Here is a 19,447-nt window from a genome sequence, read left to right on the forward strand (position 1 = left end):
ATAAAAATTCTAATAATTTTGCAAAGTTAGTGTCACTAGCAAAACCTTATGTGTATCAATTATACAGAAACTAGCTAATGGCCAAGTGAAAGTGAAAGTGTTCGTTGCTCAGTCCTGTCTGACTCTGCAACCCTATGGACTGTAGCCCGCCAGGCTCCTCTGTCCATGGAATTCTCCAGGCAAGAACACTGGAGAGGGTTGCCATGCCCTCCTTCACGGGACCTTCCAATCCAGGGATCAAACCCAGGTCTCTTACACTGCAAGCAGATTCTTTACCATTTGAGCTACCTGGGAAGCCTGTTTTATCGAGAGAAGACCTTATAATTAGTCTAGTAAACTCAATTAATTTTGAAAAAATAAAAGATTCTAATAATTTTTCAAAGTTCCTGTCACCAGCAAAGCCTGTTAACAATTCCCTGAGAGTAAAAACAGAATGTGAGTAATAAAATAAAGTCTAACTTTTTTTTTTTCCCCCCTTTATGCTCAGTTGAATGTCACTTACTCACTGGGAGTCATATGCAGAAGCCTTGAATCTGGCACTTCAGACCGGCATTGAAGGTTGGAAACGGCAGTGTCAACACCTCAGGTTTGCCGACTGTGTGCAGAAGCCTGCACAGGGCACTCAATTCAAGATAGCAGTGGCGAGTCACGTGCAGAGACAATGTACCCAGCGCTGAGATCTGGAGCCTTGAGCAGCACAGCAGTGCAGCCTCGCGAGAACTCCTCCCCCTCTCGGGATGACAAGACAGGGTATAAAGCAGCCTCGCCAGGGAGAGCGAGAAGTGTGTGCTCTAGAGCAGGGGTCCCCAACATCTGAGATCTGATGCTTGATGATCTGAGGTGGAGCTGTGAAAGTGAAAGTTAGTCGCACAGTCATGTCCAACTCTGCGATTCTATGGACTTCTGCCTGTCTTGCTCCTCTGTCCCTGGAATTCTCCAGGCAAAAGTACTAGAGCGGGTTGCCATTGCCTTCTCCAGGGAATCTTCCCGACTGGGGGATTGAACCCTGGTTTCCCACATTGCAGGTGGATTCTTTACCAGCTGAGCCATAAGTGAAGCCTGATGTAATAATGATAGAAATAAAGTCACAATTGACGTAGCACACTTTGAATTATCCCCAAACCACCCCCATCACAACCCTGGTCTGTGGAACAACTGTCTTTCATGAAACTGGTCCCTGGTGCCAAAAAGGTTGTGGGCTACTGCTCTAGAACATAAGGTCACACTTTTTCAATCTTTAATCCAAGAAGAAAGCTTTCTGGATTCCACATATATAGTATGCTGAAATAGAGACACATATATACAGAACAAACATAGATATACCAAGTGGAGAAAGAGGGAGGGTTCGATGAATTGGAAGATTGGAATTAACACATATACATGTTTGATAGCACGGATGAAATAGACGGGGCTTCCTTGGTGACTCAGCGTTAAGAATCCGCCTGCAGTGCAGGAACCACAAAAGATGCAGGTTCCATCCCTGGGCTGGGAAAATCCCCTGAAGGAGGACATGGCAACCCACTCTAGCATTCTTGCCTGGCGAATCCCATGGACAGAGGAGCCTAGTGGGCTATAGTCTATGAGGTCACAAAGAGTCAGACAGGACTGAAATGACTTAGCACACATGCATAAAACAGATAAGTATTGAGAATCTTCTGTATATCTCAGGCAGCTCCACTCAATGGTGACCCTAAATGGGAAGAAAATCCAAAATAGAGGGGATATATGTATACGTATAGCTGATTCACTTTACTGTGTAGTAGAAACTAACAATATTGTAAAGCAACTATATCTAATAAAAATTAGTTTATTTTTTTTAAGGGTAAATCTTTCTTTTGCTTCTTAACTCAACTAGGTCTCATTCTATTTGCACTAGCAACACCAGATAGAAAGCCACTAGTCAGGGACCAATTTGACGTGGTCAGTATCATTAGGCAGGAAAAGGAATTATAATCTTAAACAAGTGGTTGAATCAATGGGGTGAATTCCCCAATGTCTTAGATCTAACTATTTAAATCTCAGTAAGACTTCATAGTCTAATAACCTTACTTAAAAAGTGATAGTCCAGGTTCGATGCACGATACTGGATGCTTGGGGCTGGTGCACTGGGACAACCCAGAGGGAGGGTATGGGGGGGGGGAGGAGGGAGGAGGGTTCGGGATGGGGAACACAGGTATACCTGTGGCGGATTCATTTTGATGTTTGGCAAAACTAATACAATATTGTAAAGTTTAAAAATAAAATAAAATTTAAAAATAAATAAATAAAACTCAAGCTGAAACTCTAAAAAAAAAAAAAAGTGATAGTAAGAACAACTAAATACTCTATGATTCAAGTTTAGCCAAAAATCTCAGAAGGGAATAAATGAAAACTAAAAAATACAATCTCAGTTTCTTTCTTTTTATGGGAAATTATTGAACCTGACTTGCAAGATTCTTAGTAAAAATCCTGCCAGTGAGAAAAACTATTGGAAGCCTGAAAGAGCAGTGTTTTTTTTCATCTTGAGCAAATTATTAAAATATTATTTTTATGTTTTCATTGTAGATGCCTCATCTCTGTTCAGTGATCTCAGATTTTCCATGAGAATTCTGACCAAAATTCTCAAATTGTTTAATGGCAGGCAATTCTACTCTCCTAAATTATATGTTTAGGTAATTTTTAAGTGATTATAATAACTTTTAATTCTACTTATTGACACATCTCAATGTATGGGTAACTAAATGAAGGCTGAAGGATTGATTGCATGCATGTATGAATTAATTAATTTATTCCCCTTGGATTCATTGCTTATATAATCAGTTTGTGATTTCTACTTAAAGACCATATTACATCTCAACTTATATCTCAGTCTAAAGATGGTGATCATAATTTCCAATCCTAAAACTTCCATATCTGCCTGGAAACATTGGTGACTCCCTAATAAGACTCCTTTTTCATGTAGCTAAGAAACATACAGATTTCAAGACAAATTGTCCACCAGTGATGAAGAACAGAGGTGAAGGAAAATCAGATTTCAGTTGCTATGTTTCTGATTTAAAACATCCTTAACAGAGGAAATCTCAGTGTTTTATGAGAACATAGGATTGTACTGAATTATAGACAGGCATGCTCTCAGAGAAGAAAAGGTAGATAATAAAATGAACTGCAAATGATAAAGTTAAAGGGAAGGGCATTCCAGAACTAAGGAATAACGTGTACAAATGCATTTGCAAAGTTAACAGAACACATTCTTTTGATTAGTGATACAATTCTTCTTGGACTTTTGCAAACCTTTGAAAAATCTTTGTTAAAATTTCTTCTAGAGCGCATACCTATGGTTGCCAAGGTGGAAGAATGGGGAAAAGAGATGATTAGGGAGTTTGGGATCAACATGTACACTTTTCTGTATTTAAAATGACTAATCAACAAAGTCGTACTACATAGCACAGGGTTCTTGGCTCAATGTTATGTGGCAGCAAGGATGGGAGGGGAGTTCAGGAGAGAATAGATGCATGTGTATTTATCACTGAGCCCCTTTGCTGTCCAACTGAAACTATCACAACATTATTAATAGGCTATACTCCAATACAAAATAAAAAGTTTAAATTAAGAAAACAATTATTTCTTCAACTTTGATTTATCTCACTAAAATTTTAAAGAGCATTTTTATTAATCAAGTGATACATTTCACTGTTTTTTTAATCAATTGATATATGTCACTTCTTCATTAATAAAAGTAGATTCTTTCTCCTAGAAATGTTGGCAATATCCAACTGACCTTAGCCACCTTTTTCATTTGCTCCCACTCTGCATTTAATTGCATATATTGCAAAACTTCTGGCTTGATTGTGTCCTAATGAGAAGAGATCCATAAAAATTTAATTCAGATCAGCAAACTTTCAGAAACTACATGAAATAGTTAACGAGAGATTCATTTTCATAGGCTTTAAGAATTGTTTTGGAAACCAGAGTTGTGAAAGGGCCAAGGATCATTTTTGCAAATTCTCTGTATTTTAAGTTTAAGAGAAGGAAGCAGGAGGGAGTCAGTGTTTGGAGAATATGCTGATTTGGGGAACTGCAGTGTGTCAGGTAGATCATTTGGAGTTGATTTGCACATAATACCCCTGTACCCTGGGTGACAAATGTCAGAACAGTTGAGGTCAATGATCAGACTATAAGAGCATCAAAATTTAGAGTCTTGAACATTCAATTTCACTAGGAAGTTGTGAGTGTGTGTGTGTGTGTGCATGTATGTGTGTGTACTCAGTCATGTCTGGTTCTTTGGGACCCCATGGATTATAGCCCGCCAAGCTCATCTGTCCATGAGATTCTGCAGGCAAGAATACTGGAGAGGGTTGCCATTGCCTCCTCCAGAGGACCTTCCTGACTCAGAGATCAAATCCGCATTTCCTGTGTCTCCTCTTTTGCTGGCAGATTCTTTATTGCTTGAGCCGTTAAGAAAGCCCTTTATATAGATAGATAGATAGATATTCCCCATATGCAGACCATTCTCAGAAAACATTAATGTACACTTTCTTACTGTACTCTTTCCAGCTATGTCTTATTCCTGTCACATGTAAACTCCCTGACTTTATTCTCAGCTTGCTTCTTCTGGACTCTCAGAATGTCCTTGCCTCCTTCCTTAATCCATTTAATATCTGTCTGATTTGACAAGATTTAGCTTTCAAGTTTCATGTCTCCCAGGGCCTTTCTGGATCCCTTCAGTTTTCAAAAAGCTCTCACCTTCACTGTCCTTTTCTCCAGCACTATGTTCTGTTCTCCTCGGTCCACCTTTAAAGGTAGTCTGCACCGTGACATCAAGACTTATGGATCCATCATCTTCCCAGTTGGCTCAGTGGTAAAGAGCCCACCTGCCAATGCAGGAGATGCAGGAAACGTGCGTTCAATCCCTTGGTCGGGAAGATTCCCCTGGAGGAGGGCAAGGCAACCCATTCCAGTATTCTTGCCTAGAGAATCCCATGGACAGAGAAGTCTGGACAGCTACCATCCATGGGATCACAAAGAATCAGACATGACTGAGGGAGCACTTGCTACTTGCCATTTTCTCACTAGATCACACATTTTGAATGGCAATGATACAATAACTTACCTGTGTTTCATGAAGTGTGGTTTCTGAAACAGATTAAACCATTTGTGACATCCTCAATACATATTTGATGATTTAATGCATGAATGATCAAAGGTCAGTCTTGAGAAGCATCTCAGGGAAAATCTACCACCTCAAGATGAGATTTTGACTTTCTTTCTGGTATTGATGTTTCTATTGGTGATGTCAAGAATTGGAGAGGAGGAGGTTTTGTGATGGCAGAAAACATCCTCCTCCCAGAAAGAACACTAGAAGAAACCAGGAATGGAGCTGCTGCAATAGTGTAAACCATGAGATGGCCCAGCAGAGGAACAGTGCCTGATTCCAACTGCCTACACCTCCTCCTCTGCAGACAGAAGGTAGAGCAACCTCACAGGAAAGCATCAGTATATAGTGGAGATAAGGAGCTGGAGAACTTAGAGTAAAACTGGATTAGGGCTTCAAGCTATACACCATAACTAGAGTCTGGATGTTTAATTTCTTAATTTCAGTAGAAATTAAGAAAAGTGTTAGTCTCTCAATTGTGTCTGACTCTTTGTGACCCCATGGACTATACATAGCCTGCCAGGCTCCTCTGCTCATGGAATTCTCCAGGCAAGAATATTGGAGTGGGTTGCCATTCCCTTCTCCAGGGGATCTTCCTGACCCAGGGATTGAACCCAGGTCTCCTGCATTGGAGACAGACTCTTTAACATTTGAGCTACCAGAGAAAACCCTGGAATTAAGAAAGAAAAGTTATTTTAACTGGCCTGTCTTCAATAACCAAAGCAGTTGTGATGTCTAATAGTTGTTAATATTTATTGAATACATCTTATGTTTTGAGGCTCTTAAATATATTATATATGTAGGGAACATCGTACAGGCTTCCTGGTTGCTCACTGGTAAAAAATCTGCCTGCCAGTGCAGGAGACGTGGGTTCAAAACCTGGGTGGGGAAGATCCCCTGGAATAGGAAATGGTAACTCACTCCAGTATTCTTGCCTGGGAAGTCCTACGGACAGAGGAGACTAGCATACTACAGCCCATGGGGTTGCAAAAGAATTGGACACTACTGAGCAGCTAAATAATATTGTATAATTATGTTCATTTTAAAGATAAGAAATTTGAGTCACAGAGATGTTAAGTCACTCTGTGGTAAGGTCAAACAGCTGCTAACTGGAAGAAGCAGCATGTAAACCCAGGTCAGAATGAAAATCTGTTGCTTCGAATGTAGATTTAGATTTTGTTAAATAGCTGATTACAAAAAACACAGCTTTACAGACCAAATGGAAATTAGTTTGTAACCCACTTCCCCCCAAATCTTCACTACTGTTCTACCAGATTCCATGACTAAATGTCAGACTGTGTAAAACTTAAGGGCCAGCACAATTGGTGGCAGTTAGGATTCTGAGAATATCAAATGTTTGGGTTTGGCACATTCTCCTTACACATTTTGCCAAGATTTTTCCCCTTAACTTTTAAATCCCTGTGTATTACAAGGGAAATATAATACATTCCTGATTCATTTACGTTTAACTCATCAAGACTTTGGTAAGAGTTATCTTATGGCCAAAAGCCTTTTTCCCTCAGAGGAAGTCATGCTTTACTGACATCTAACTGCATCCAAGGAACAAAGACCAAGCTCTCTTCTAACACTGAACAAAGCTAAAGTGGCTTCTACATAAAAAGGAACACACTGGAGTCAGTTGTAGTGAGGTGGATGAACCTAGGGCCTATTACACAGTGTGAAATAAGTCAGAAAGAGAAAAACAAATATCGCATATTTATGTGTATACATGGAATCTAGAAAAACAGTACTGAAGATACTGTTTACAGAGAAGAAATGGAAAGGCAGACATACAGAATGGACTTGTGGACATAGTTGGGGATGGAAAGGGTGGGATGAACTGAGAGAGTAGAATGGACACATATACGCTATCACGTGTAAACTAGATAGCTAGTGGGAAGCTGCTATACAACACAGGGAGCCTGGCTAGCCCTCTGCGATGACCTAGAGAGGTGGGATGGGGGGTGGGAGGCTCAAGTGGGAGAGGACATATATATATATATATATATACACACACACACACATATGCAATTATGACTGATTCACATTGATGTATGGCAGAGACTGCCACAACACTGTAAAGTAATTATCCTCCAGTTTAAAAAAAACAAGTGGCTTCTAAAACTGGAAAGCCAGCAGACTATTGGGCTAATTTATAGTGGCATTGTTGGAGGCCTCTATTAATGGACCATATGCCCTTGTTTGAATCTGCAACCCATAGTGTATTTTGGTTATGAAATAGTGAAAATATTGATTTTTCAAGTATACATAAGCAGAATTTTCATACAAGATATCTGTGTACACATCCACGAGAAATGTGGTGGCTCAGACAGTAAAGAATCTGCCTGCAATGCAGGAGACCAGGTTAGATCCCTGAGTCAGGAAGATCCCCTGGAGAAGGGAATGTTAACCCACTCCAGTATTCTTGCCTGGAGAATTCCACGGACAGAGAGCCTGGAGGGCTACAGTCCATGGGGTCACAAAGAGTTGAATATGACTGAGTGACTAACACTCACTTTTTCAGTTTCATTACCTTAAATGTAGTCAGTTTTAAGGTATCTTAACTGTCTAAAACTAAGCTCCTTAAAAAACTAATGGATAAAAAAATATTTCTTTAAAATGCCTAAAAATGTGTAGAAAACAAATATGTTTTTTCACATTAGCTGGCAGGTTCTAAGTATTCAACATATTCTTGTTTGATGCCTATCTTTCCTAATAATCAAAGAGATACCTCTCAGGCCCTTGTTAACATCATCTTAGTTACCTACTGGAGACTTCCCTGTTGGTGCAGTGGTTTAAGACTCTCGGCTTCCAATGCAGAGAGCGTGAATTCAATCCCTGATTGGAGAACTAAGATCCCACATACTACGCAGCATGGCCAAAGGAAGTATAAAGTTACCTAGTGAAATATTTCTTGGTTGCTTCCAACTTTTGGCACCTATGAATAAAGCTGCTATAAACAAACATTCGTGTGTAACTTCTTACATGAATAAGTTTCAAATATCTAGGAGTATGATTACTGGGTTGATGCTCAGAGCATGTTTACTTTTGTAAGAAACAGCCAAAATGTCTTTCAAAATGCCTTCTCTACTTTGTAATAAATAGATATTTATTATTTAAATGTCATCTTGAGGGCCTGCATGCTAAGTGGCTTCAGTCATGTCTGATTCTTTGGGACCCTATGGACTGTAGCCCACCAGGCTCCTCTGGCCATGGGATTCTCCAGGCAAGAATACTGGAGTCATTGCCATGCCCTCCTCCAGGGGATCTTCCCAACCCTGGGGTTGAACCTTAGTCTCTTACATCTCCTGTATGGGAGATGGGTTCTTCACCATTAGCACCACCTGGAAGCCCAAATGTCATCTTGAGTCACCTTTAATATAGTAACTAGAAAAATGCTCATTTTTATGTCTTATGTGTTCTTTGTGAATTACACAATTATATTTGTGTATGTGTGTGTGTGTGAGACAGTGTGTATCGCAATGGTAGTGATGTTTAAATAGCCCCTCTCTCCTCTCATCCTCCTTTTCTCCTTCCCTGCACCACAGCTAGGAAATTAACATATGTCTTAAGTCCATTGCTTATAATTAGGGAGAATAAAGGCTATAAACAGAGCTTTCCCACTCATAACTGATTTTTTCTCAATTTCATAGCTGCTTGGTTAATTCATGGTTGTAGAATCTATTATATCTTTTAAACTATTAACATTTTGTACGTTGTACTTGTTCAACATTTATTCAACAGCTGCTTACTGATTTTGTATATGTCAAACATCAGATATTTATTCTCCCTTTGATCCATGAGAAATAAACTCTAGGTTTTTGTAGGACCATAGTCCCCTTCACAGAAAAATATTAATAATAATTTTCATAAGCAGGGATACAGTCTACCAATTCAAAATGTAGTATTTTACATCTGCAGAGTATAAGCATAGGTATACTGTAGACTTTTTTCTTTTTTAAATATATATTTATTTTTATTGTCTTATTTAACACAGAATTTCTGTTCTAGAGTCACTGTCCATACAATATATCATGTGCTTTTTCAATGGTGTTAAAACCTGTGGGAGAATCTGTGTTTTTTCTTGAAACTTTTTCCTTGCTTGCTCGGTTGTCTCCCTTCCTCTGGCCACTCATCTGTGACGTTTGTTGGCCTCTCTTCCTCTGCCTGCTTTTTAAATACTGTTTCTCTTGTTTCCTGTCTTAGTAATTCTCTCTCTCAACATGATCTTACTCCTCCACATTCTATTATACATTGAAGAATCACAGCAGTTGAAACTCCAGTTCCTCCCTTTATCATCCGCTAGACTGAAATTCTATCTGCTTACTGAAAATTTGTCCCAGGAGGCCCTGCAGAACGCATATATTTAATGTTTTGTTGTTCAGGCACCAAGTCGTGTCTGACTCTTTGTGACTGCATGGACTGCAGCGTGCCAGGCTTCCCTGATATTTAACTGGTCTAAAACTGAATTCATCACCTTCCACCAATTCTCCCTTTTTCCTTCCTTTTTGCAGCCCTTCCTTCCTTTCTCTTCTTTCCTTCTTTCTTTGTAAATGGATAATTTATGCAGCTGTTAAAATAAAAATTACAATCAATACAAAGTAACTCCTCAGCAGCAACTGTTCCCCACAGTTATTTGTGTATCCTCCTACAAACTTTCAATGTAGACAATACATATATATGTCCACTGTCCATTTCTGGCACAGGTGATGGTGTGTGCACACTATTCTACATCTTACTTTTCTCATTTAACATACTTTGGAAATCACTCCATGTCAGTAAACATACACCGGACTCATTGCTTTGAATGGATATAGCACGTACACATTTATATGAATACACATAGACTAACCTGTTGGTGGAGAAGGCAATGGCACCCCACTCCAGTACTCTTGCCTGGAAAATCCCATGGACGGAGGAGCCTGGTAGGCTGCAGTCCATGGGGTCGCTAAGAGTCGGACACGACTGAGCGACTTCACTTTCACTTTTCACTTTCATGCATCGGAGAAGGAAATGGCAACCCACTCCAGTGTTCTTGCCTGGAGAATCCCAGGGACAGGGGAGCCTGATGGGCTGCCGTCTATGGGGTCGCACAGAGTCGGACACGACTGAAGCAACTTAGCAGCAGCAGCAGCAACCTGTTGGTGGATAGTTTCTTTTGTTTTTATTTCTGTTACTGCAAAAATGCTAAAATTAATGGCGAATGCATGCTGTGCATTTATCTATAGGTTGAATACATAGACAAAAAAATTATTCAGTCAAGGGGAAGTACAATTAAATTTTAATAAATATACTTAATTTGTCTCTAGTTCACATCCATATCCACATCCTGGTCAAAATATTTTTATAAACAGTCTTCAGCATTTGCATATTTGCTAGGAGAAAAATGATACCCTAACATAGATTAGTTTTAATTGTTCATCTTATGAGTGGTTTTTAAAATTAATTTTACATGATTTCAAATGATTTTTTATCTGACCCTTGTATTTTTTCTTATATGTGAATAACCTCTTTGTTTAGTAAATATATCCGTTCCTTGTCTGGAGTATTTATTTTAAAACACCTTTGCACAGTTTGTCATTTATCTTTTTCGATTGGTTTGGCATATGTTTTTCTTGCAGGGCAGGACTTTCTAAATTTTTATGAAATAAAATTAACTTTGATATATTTTAATAACTTAAGTGCTAATGCTGTGCTAGATTTATGAAAAAGTGTGAAAGTTTTTCTTTTTTAATACTTGATATGGTATAAATAATAGTAAAGTTACATATTTTTAAAACTTTGGTATGAATTATCTATTTTGCTAGTTGGGCCTGTAAATGTGTTGGGGGAGTGATCTTTCTGAAATTGTTCAGCTCAGTTCAGTTCAGTTCAGTCGCTCAGTCGTGTCCAACTCCTTGCAACCCCATGAATCGCAGCACACCAGGCCTCCCTGTCCATCACCATCTCCCGGAGTTCACTCAAACTCATGTCCATCGAGTCAGTGATGCCATCCAGCCATCTCATCCTCTGTCGTCCCCTTCTCCTCCTGCCCCCAATCCCTCCCAGCATCAGAGTCTTTTCCAATGAGTCAACTCTTCCCATCAACTGGCCAAAGTACTGGAGTTTCAGCTTTAGCATCATTCCTTCCAAAAAACATCCAGGGCTGATCTCCTTCAGAATGGACTGGTTGGATCTCCTTGCAGTCCAAGGAACTCTCAAGAGTCTTCTCCAACACCACACTTCAAAAGCGTCAATTCTTTGGTGCTCAGCTTTCTTCACAGTCCAACTCTCATATCCATACATGACCACTGGAAAAACCATAGCCTTGACTAGATGGACCCTTGTTGGCAAAGTAATGTCTCTGCTTTTTAATATGCTATCTAGGTTGGTCATAACTTTCCTTCCAAGGAGTAAGCGTCTTTTAATTTCAATTCTCTAGTTCTTCTTGGGTAGTTTGGTTAAAGAAATTTCCACTTTAATTAGGCTTTCAAATATAATTGCATAACTTTGAGCAAGACAGTACCTCATGCTGCTGCTAAGTCACTTCAGTCGTGTCCGACTCTGTGCGACCCCATAGATGGCAGCCCACCAGGCTCCCCTGTCCCTGGGATTCTCCAGGCAAGAACACTGGAGTGGGTTGCCATTTCCCTCTCCAATGCGTGAAAGTGAAAAGTGAAAGTGAAGTTGCTCAGTCATGTCCGACTTAGCGACCCCGTGGACTGCAGCCTACCAGGCTCCTCCATCCATGGGGTTTTCCAGGCAAGAGTACTGGAGTGGGGTGCCATTGCCTTCTCCGGCAGTACCTCATACTTCTTTTAATTCCCAAATGTCTTTGATTACTCATTCAGTATTTGCATTTTGTGTATTTGTGATAACTATCTAATTTGATTATCTATATTTTTAATGTTAAACAAAAACTGTGATTGGAATTATTTTTATTGCTTTTAAAATATATTAATTCTATTTTTATCTTCACTTATGTCTTCTGTGCTTTCTGCTGATTATTTTTATTTTTATCAATACCTTAGTTGAATTTGTATTTATGTTTATGCCTCTTTTATTAATGTGAATGATTAAAGCTATTAATTTTTCTGATTTTCCTTTATCTGTTAGGTTTTCATATATACAGTTTTCATTATTGTCAAATTCTATACATTTTTAGGTAGTTTATTTCCACTTTGATGTATTATTTAAGAGAACATTTTCTTTTAGATCTCTTGGTGGAAGACTGTGTATTGTCTACTTTATTTCATTTTGCTATTAAACTTTATTTATATTTTCTTATGGTTAGATGAGTACACATACTATTTCTACATTTTGAAAAAATAAAAATTTGCTTTTTGAGCAAGGTCAAAGTCTCTTTTATGCAACTATGACATCAACTCTGAATTCTCCCTCATACCTTCTTGTCTTCCCCTTTACCATAGGGTGCTTGTTCAGTTATGTCTGACTCTTTGCAACTCCATGGGCTGTAGCCCACCAGGCTCCTCTGCTCATGGAGTTTTCAGGCAAGAATACTGGAGTGGAGAGGGATAGGGTGGGGAGGGAGGTGGGACGGGGGTTCAGTATGGTGGGAAACATGTACACCCATGGCTAATTCATGTCATGTCACTACAATACTGTAATTAGCCTCCAATCAAAATAAATTAATTTTTTAAAAAGTGAATCCAGGAAAAGGGAAAAAAAAAAGAATACTGGAATGGGTTGCCATTTCCTGCTCCAGGAAATCTCCTGATCTAGGATCCAACCCACAACTCTTGTGTCTCCTGCATTGGCAGGCAGTCTTTACCACTGGGCCACCTGGGAGGTCCCTTGCCATAGGGTACACAGGGGAATTATAATATGTTCTGAAATAATCATAAGAGGACAATTTGATGTGTGTGCCATTATTTGATTTTGCTCACCTTCAATACTGTGAAAATCTGTCCTCTAAATCTTAAACATTAGTCTTAGACTTTAGTGTCCTTAGTGCATTTTATTTATAGCCCTGAAATTAAAAGATGCTTTCTCCTTGGAAGAAAAGCTATGACCAACCTAGACAGCATATTAAAAAGCAGAGACATTACTTTGCTGACAAAGGTCCTCTAGTTAAATCTACAGTTTTTCCAGTAGTCATATATGGATGTGTGAGTTGGACTATAAAGAAAGCTGAGCACTGAAGAATTGATGCTTTTGAACTGTGGTATTGGAGAAGACTCTTGAGAGTCCCTTGGACTGCAAGGAGATTCAACCAGTCCATCCTAAAGGAAATCAGTCTTGAATATTCATCGGAAGGACTGATGATGAAGCTGAAATTCCAATACTTTGGCCACCTGATGCAAAGAACTGACTCATTGGAAAAGATCCTGATGCTGGGAAAGATTGAAGGCAGGAGGAGAAGGGGATGACAGAGGATGAGATGGCTGGATGGCATCACCAACTCGGTGGACATGAGTTTGAGTAAGCTCTGGGAATTGGTGATGGACAGAGAGGCCTGGCATGCTGCAGTCCAAGGGGTCACCAAGTGTTAGATATGACTGAGTGACTGAACTGAACTAAACTGATTCATATTCTTGCCATGGCTTCCACTTGTGATATTCATGTATATTGTGACCTTCATCATCCTCACTAAAGGATATAATTAAAAATGATTGGTTTACTTGAAATAGCTATATATATATATGTGTGTGTGTGTGTGTGTGTGTGTGTGTGTGTATTTACCACCAACACCACCATACGTATGTGTGTATACAGGATGGTGGTGGTGATGTAGTTGCTAAGTCATTTCTGACTCTTGCAACCCCATGGACTGTGGCCTGTCAGTTTCCCTTGTCCATCCATGGGATTTTCCAGGCAAGAATACTGTAGTGGGTTGCCACTTCCTTCTCCAGAAGATCTTCCTGACCCAGGGGTTGAACCTGCATCTCCTGCATTGCAGATGGATCCTTTACCACTGAGCCTCCAGAGAAGCCCATATGTATATATATATAGTCACACATATGTGTATGGACTGTATGGAATGTATGGGTGACCCTCCGTCCATGGGATTCTCCAAGCAAGAATACTGGAGTGGGTCACCATTTTCTTCTCCAGGGGATCTTCCCAACCCAGGGATCGAACCCAGGTCTCCTACATTTCAGGCAGATGCTTTACCCTCTGAGCCACCTGAGTGAGTGGTCCATACGTATATACATATGTACGCAAATATCTCTGTGTATATACATAGATGCTCACAGGTAGAAGTGCATAGCCTCAATGAATTTGTAAAGGAAAATGAGGATTCATTAGACCTAAATTGAATAATTAAAAATTAACAACTTTGTAGTAAAAAAACACATTTTTCTTAGTAACCATGTAAGATATTCATAGACTGTTCCATACTGATAATAAACGTGAACTTGTAAATCCTTTAGAAATAAACTGTATTCAATCAGAGAAAAATAAAGAACAACTTCAGTAGTTTACAAGAGAAAACTGTTTTTTTTCCTTGTATATATTAATTTTTATGGAGAAACCTAGATTTCAGCATGACCCCTGTATGCCTGAGCTACTTGGTCTGTGGGAAGTGGCTGGAGTACCAGTTTAGAGGTTACAACCTATGTCAGCAAATTGCAGGGAAACACTGGGGAACCTTACCATTTGAGCAAGAGGTGGCTTCCCTGGTGGCTCAGATGGTAAAGAATCCGCCTACAATGAAGGAGACTCAGGTTCGATTCCTGGGTCAGGAAGATCCCCTGAAGGGAATGGTTACCTGCTCCAGTATTCTTGCCTGGAGAATTCCATGGACGGAGGAGCCAAGCAGGCTGCATTCCATGGGGTCGCAAAGAGTCAGACATGATAGAGGGACTAACACTTTCACTTTCAGCAAGAGGTAGAAATAAGTTTGAGGGCAGGCTGTGAAGAAGTAAATTTTCACTGGGGAGTATAGAATGCATAACACATAGCTCTGAGAAGTAGGGGCTGTGGCAAAATTATGGACTTTGTCAGCAGGCATACTAGGGATTTAGGCTCTGTGCAAGAAAGAGGGGTACACGCTGAGGTCAGCAAGGATATGTGAGGACCATAGAAGGGACACACTTCCCTTAATGCCAGGACAGTTCAGAAACCACCCCCCATCTACCTCTCTCCTTCCTCACTAAGGATTCTGAGCCAGGGACCTAGATCACTCCCATGTGGTCATAAGGGACGGGGAAGATGAAGCTAGAGAAATCCTTATAGAGTATAAGTAGTTACCCAAAGGTGACTGAGCTCAAACAGGGTCTGACTGAATCACATTAAATAGCAAGCTTATGTTTGCTATAACAACTGAAATAGAAGTTTTATGAACAAAATAACTTCATTTATGGAGAAATAAAAAAAAATTACTTTCAGTGTGTCTGTGTAAGTATGTGTCCTCACCAACTCTTTAGGTGTGCCATCAACTTTGGAGAAACACATATTCATTTTCTCAGATATCTCCAAGAGCAGAATTGTCTCTTTCCTAGTCTCAATTATGTGAGTCACCAGTCTCTCAATTTCCCTCTTCAGAAAGCTTAGTTTTATCCTAGAATATGTCCCTCATTCTCCACATCCAATTTTTCATGAAGTGTTACTGATTTTATCTCAGAAATATTTCCTGCATTGAATCTTTTTCTATTTCCACTGCCTCTGTGACCCTCATCATGCCTCAAAACTATTGCCACAGTTATTTATTATTCTACATTTCAAATTTCTTTCTCTTCTCTCCAATGTGGTGCAGGTATCTTTCCCCAAAAGCAAATTTAATTTTCTTTCTCCTCTGTTTACAACTTATGCTAACTTCTTACAGACCACAGTATAGAATTCCAACAACTCACTGTGATATTCAGAGCCTGTCACCACATGCTGTATCGCTGGTCTCCCCCTCAGCACTCTTTACTTGATCCAATCACAAGAAACTTCTCACTGTTCACTGTCTACAAAATCTATTCTCATGACTTGATGGCTGTTTGCCCTCTGAGTTCTACATGGCTGTCTGTCCTGTCTGTCCCATTTACCCATCAATTATAGCTATTTAGCTACAGTGACTGTATGTTGAAGTTTTAAAAGTGTAAGTAAGTGTTAGTGGCTCAGTCAAGTCCAACTATCTGTGATCCCATGGACTGTAGCCCGCCAGGTTCCTCTGTCCATGGGGATTCTCCAGGCAAGAATATTGGAGTGGGTAGCCATTCCCTTTCTCCAGGGAATCTTCCCAACCCAGGGATCAAACCTGGGTCTCCTGCATTGTGTGCAGATTCTTTACCATCTGAGTCACAGGTGAAGTTTTATAGACTTTTTAAAATGTATTTTTATCAAATTTATTTTTATTAAAATTGTTTTGCACATAGGCATTTGATTCAAAGGGCAACCATTATTAAAAGACATATCAAACAAAAATCCAAAGAGCATCTCCACAATCCTGCTCCCCAGAGGGATCTGTTTTTAACTTTCTTTTCTGTTGTTACTTCTCTTTACCTCCACTAAATAGTGACTTCCTTTAATGGAACCACTTTAGTTTAGCTTGAGTGAAGTGGTTTTATTAGCCATGGCCAGAGAACATGGCTTTTTTGGGTTAAAATAAGCTGGTAATGAGGATTTGGTCATAGAAAAAAGTTTCATACCATTTATTCAGTTGCTGTGTAGCAAGCACCATATTTCACATTAATACACATTATTTAATTCAGTTTTTAGAATCCTGGAGGACAATCTTTTAAAGAGAGCAACCTTACTCATGAGGTCTCTATGTTATTATTATTATTGCATATTTACATTATTTAATTGTCCAGCTACAAAGACTGAAATTGTACAACACTGTTCTTCTAGACAGGACCAAATGGAATATGTAGGAAGTAAAACCAGGAAAAGCTTTAGCATTTATAGCAATCAAAATCCATAGATCTTCTCTATTCATAAGATCTATTCATAGAGCTTCTAGTCACAAGAGTGTACCATTTCAAGCAGTTGAGGGTTTGAGGAACCTAGCAAAAATTCTAAAAGGGAAAAATGGTCTTAGGAAAATAATTATTATTCTAATAGCCCTATAAAACGAAAATATAATAAAGCCAATTTAGTGCCCTTGAAAAATTGTGCCCAGTCCCCAACTCTGAAACCTCACCTCCCCATCCTCTCACTCCAGTGGCATGGCCAAAAGCAAGAACTGGCAAGTGAAGCCAAGATGCTACCTGTGAGCACGGATTTTCAAAGCTCTACTGTGCGCATGAGTACTGCAAGACATGCTGTGTGGTCCCTGGGTCAGGAAGATTCCCCTGGAGACGGAAATGACAACCCACTCCAGTATTCTTGCCTGGAAAAGTCCAGAGACCAAGGAGCCTGGTGGGCTACAGTTCATGGGGTCACACAAGAGTTGGACACAACTGAGTGACTGAGCACACACACAGAGTTAATAGTAGATAACATTCAACCAGAGCATCATTTCTTACTTTCCAATGAGAAGAAAAGTGTTCCACTGTTAAATGATTTTGGCAAATGCTCCACATTTTATCTTTATTTTAGATATAAATATTGTACACATAAAACCTGAGAAACTCTGCAGTTAAACTTTGATTAACTTAGTTTCTCCAAATAGATTTCACCATGAAGTCCTTTTTTATGCAAACTTTTTTACATTATAATATTTTATTTAAATACAGTTGATTTATAATGTTATATTAGTTCCAGGTGTACAGCATAGTGACTGTATATTTTTATATATTATATTCCATTTAAAATTATAAAATGCTGGTTGTGTTTCCTATGCTATATAGCATAACTTTGTAGCTTTTTTTTTTTTTTTTTTGTAGCAGATGGTACCTCTTAACCTCATACCCTTATCTTGCCTTTCTCCCTTCCCTTTCCCTACTGGTGACCACTGCTTTGCTCTTTTTATCTGTGTGTCTATTTCTGTTTTGTTATATTTGTTTGTTTTATTTTTTGTTCCAAATTTTGATATTTAAGTAATAACATGCAGAATGTGTTTATGAGTTATCTCACTAATCTTCATACTCTCTAGGTCTACCCACTTTGGTGCAGTTGGTAGAATCTCATTCTTTTCTAAGGCAAAGAAACATTCTATTGTGTATATGTACCATATCCACTTTATCTATTCATCTTTTGATGGGCAATTAAGTTGTTTCCATACCTTGGCTATTGTAAATAATAGCCAAGCTGCTATTCGGGGCAACATCTATCTTTTAGAATTAGTGTTTTTGTTTTTTTCAAATGTTTACCTAGGAATGGAATTGCTAGATCATATGCAAGCTATATTTTCAGCTTTTTGAGGGACCTCCTTACTGTTTTCCATAGTGGTTATATAAAACATGTATCTTTTAAAATTAGTGTTATTATTTTCAAATATATACCTGGGAATGGAATTGCTAAATCATATGCTAGCTCTATTTTTAGCTTTTTGAGGGACCGCCTTACTGTTTTCCATAGTGGCTACACCAATTTACATTCCCACCAACAGTACACAAGGCTCTCCTCAACATCCTTGTTATTTGTAAACACTGGCTAAAAAATATTTCAAACAAGCTAAACATCACAGCAGAACATTTAGCAGAAGTAAAGGCCCAGGGATTAAGAGAGACTAAGTGAAAGCAGAGTTGCCTGCAAGTTCAGTAAAGAGTGATTTGAAACTTGATGGAGAAGAGATACAAAAAAGATCTTCATGACCCAGATAATCACAATGATGTGATCACTGACCTAGAGCCAGACATCCTGGAATGTGAAGGCAAGTGGGCCTTAGGAAGCATCACTTTGAACAAAGCTAGTGGAGGTGATGGAATTCCAGTTGAGCTATTTAAAATCCTAAAAGATGATGCTGTGAAAATGTGGCACTCAATATGCCAGCAAATTTGGAAAACTCAGCAGTGGCCGCAGGACTGGAAAAGGTCAGTTTTCATTCCAATCCCAAAGAAAGGCAATGCCAAAGAATGCTCAAACTACTCACAATTGCACTCATCTCACATGCTAGTAAAGTAATGCTCAAAATTCTCCAAGCCAGGCTTCAGCAATACGTGTACCATGAACTTCCAGATGTTCAAGCTGGATTTAGAAATGGCAGAGAAACCAGAGATCAAATTGCCAACATCTGTTGCATCATTGAAAAAGCAAGAGAGTTCCAGAAAAATACCTACTTCTGCTTTATTGACTATGCCAAGACCTTTAACTGTGAGGACCACAACAAACTCTGGAAAATTCTGAAAGAGATGGGAATACCAGACCACCTGACCTGCCTCTTGAGAAATCTGTATGCAGGTCAAGAAGCAACAGTTAGAACTGGACATGGAACAACAAACTGGTTCCAAATAGGGAAAGAAGTCCGTCAAGGCTGTATATTGTTATCCTGCTTATTTAACT

This window comes from Bos taurus, chromosome 14 (genome assembly GCF_002263795.3).
Source record: "Bos taurus isolate L1 Dominette 01449 registration number 42190680 breed Hereford chromosome 14, ARS-UCD2.0, whole genome shotgun sequence".
In the NCBI taxonomy this organism is placed as follows: Eukaryota; Metazoa; Chordata; class Mammalia; order Artiodactyla; family Bovidae; genus Bos; species Bos taurus.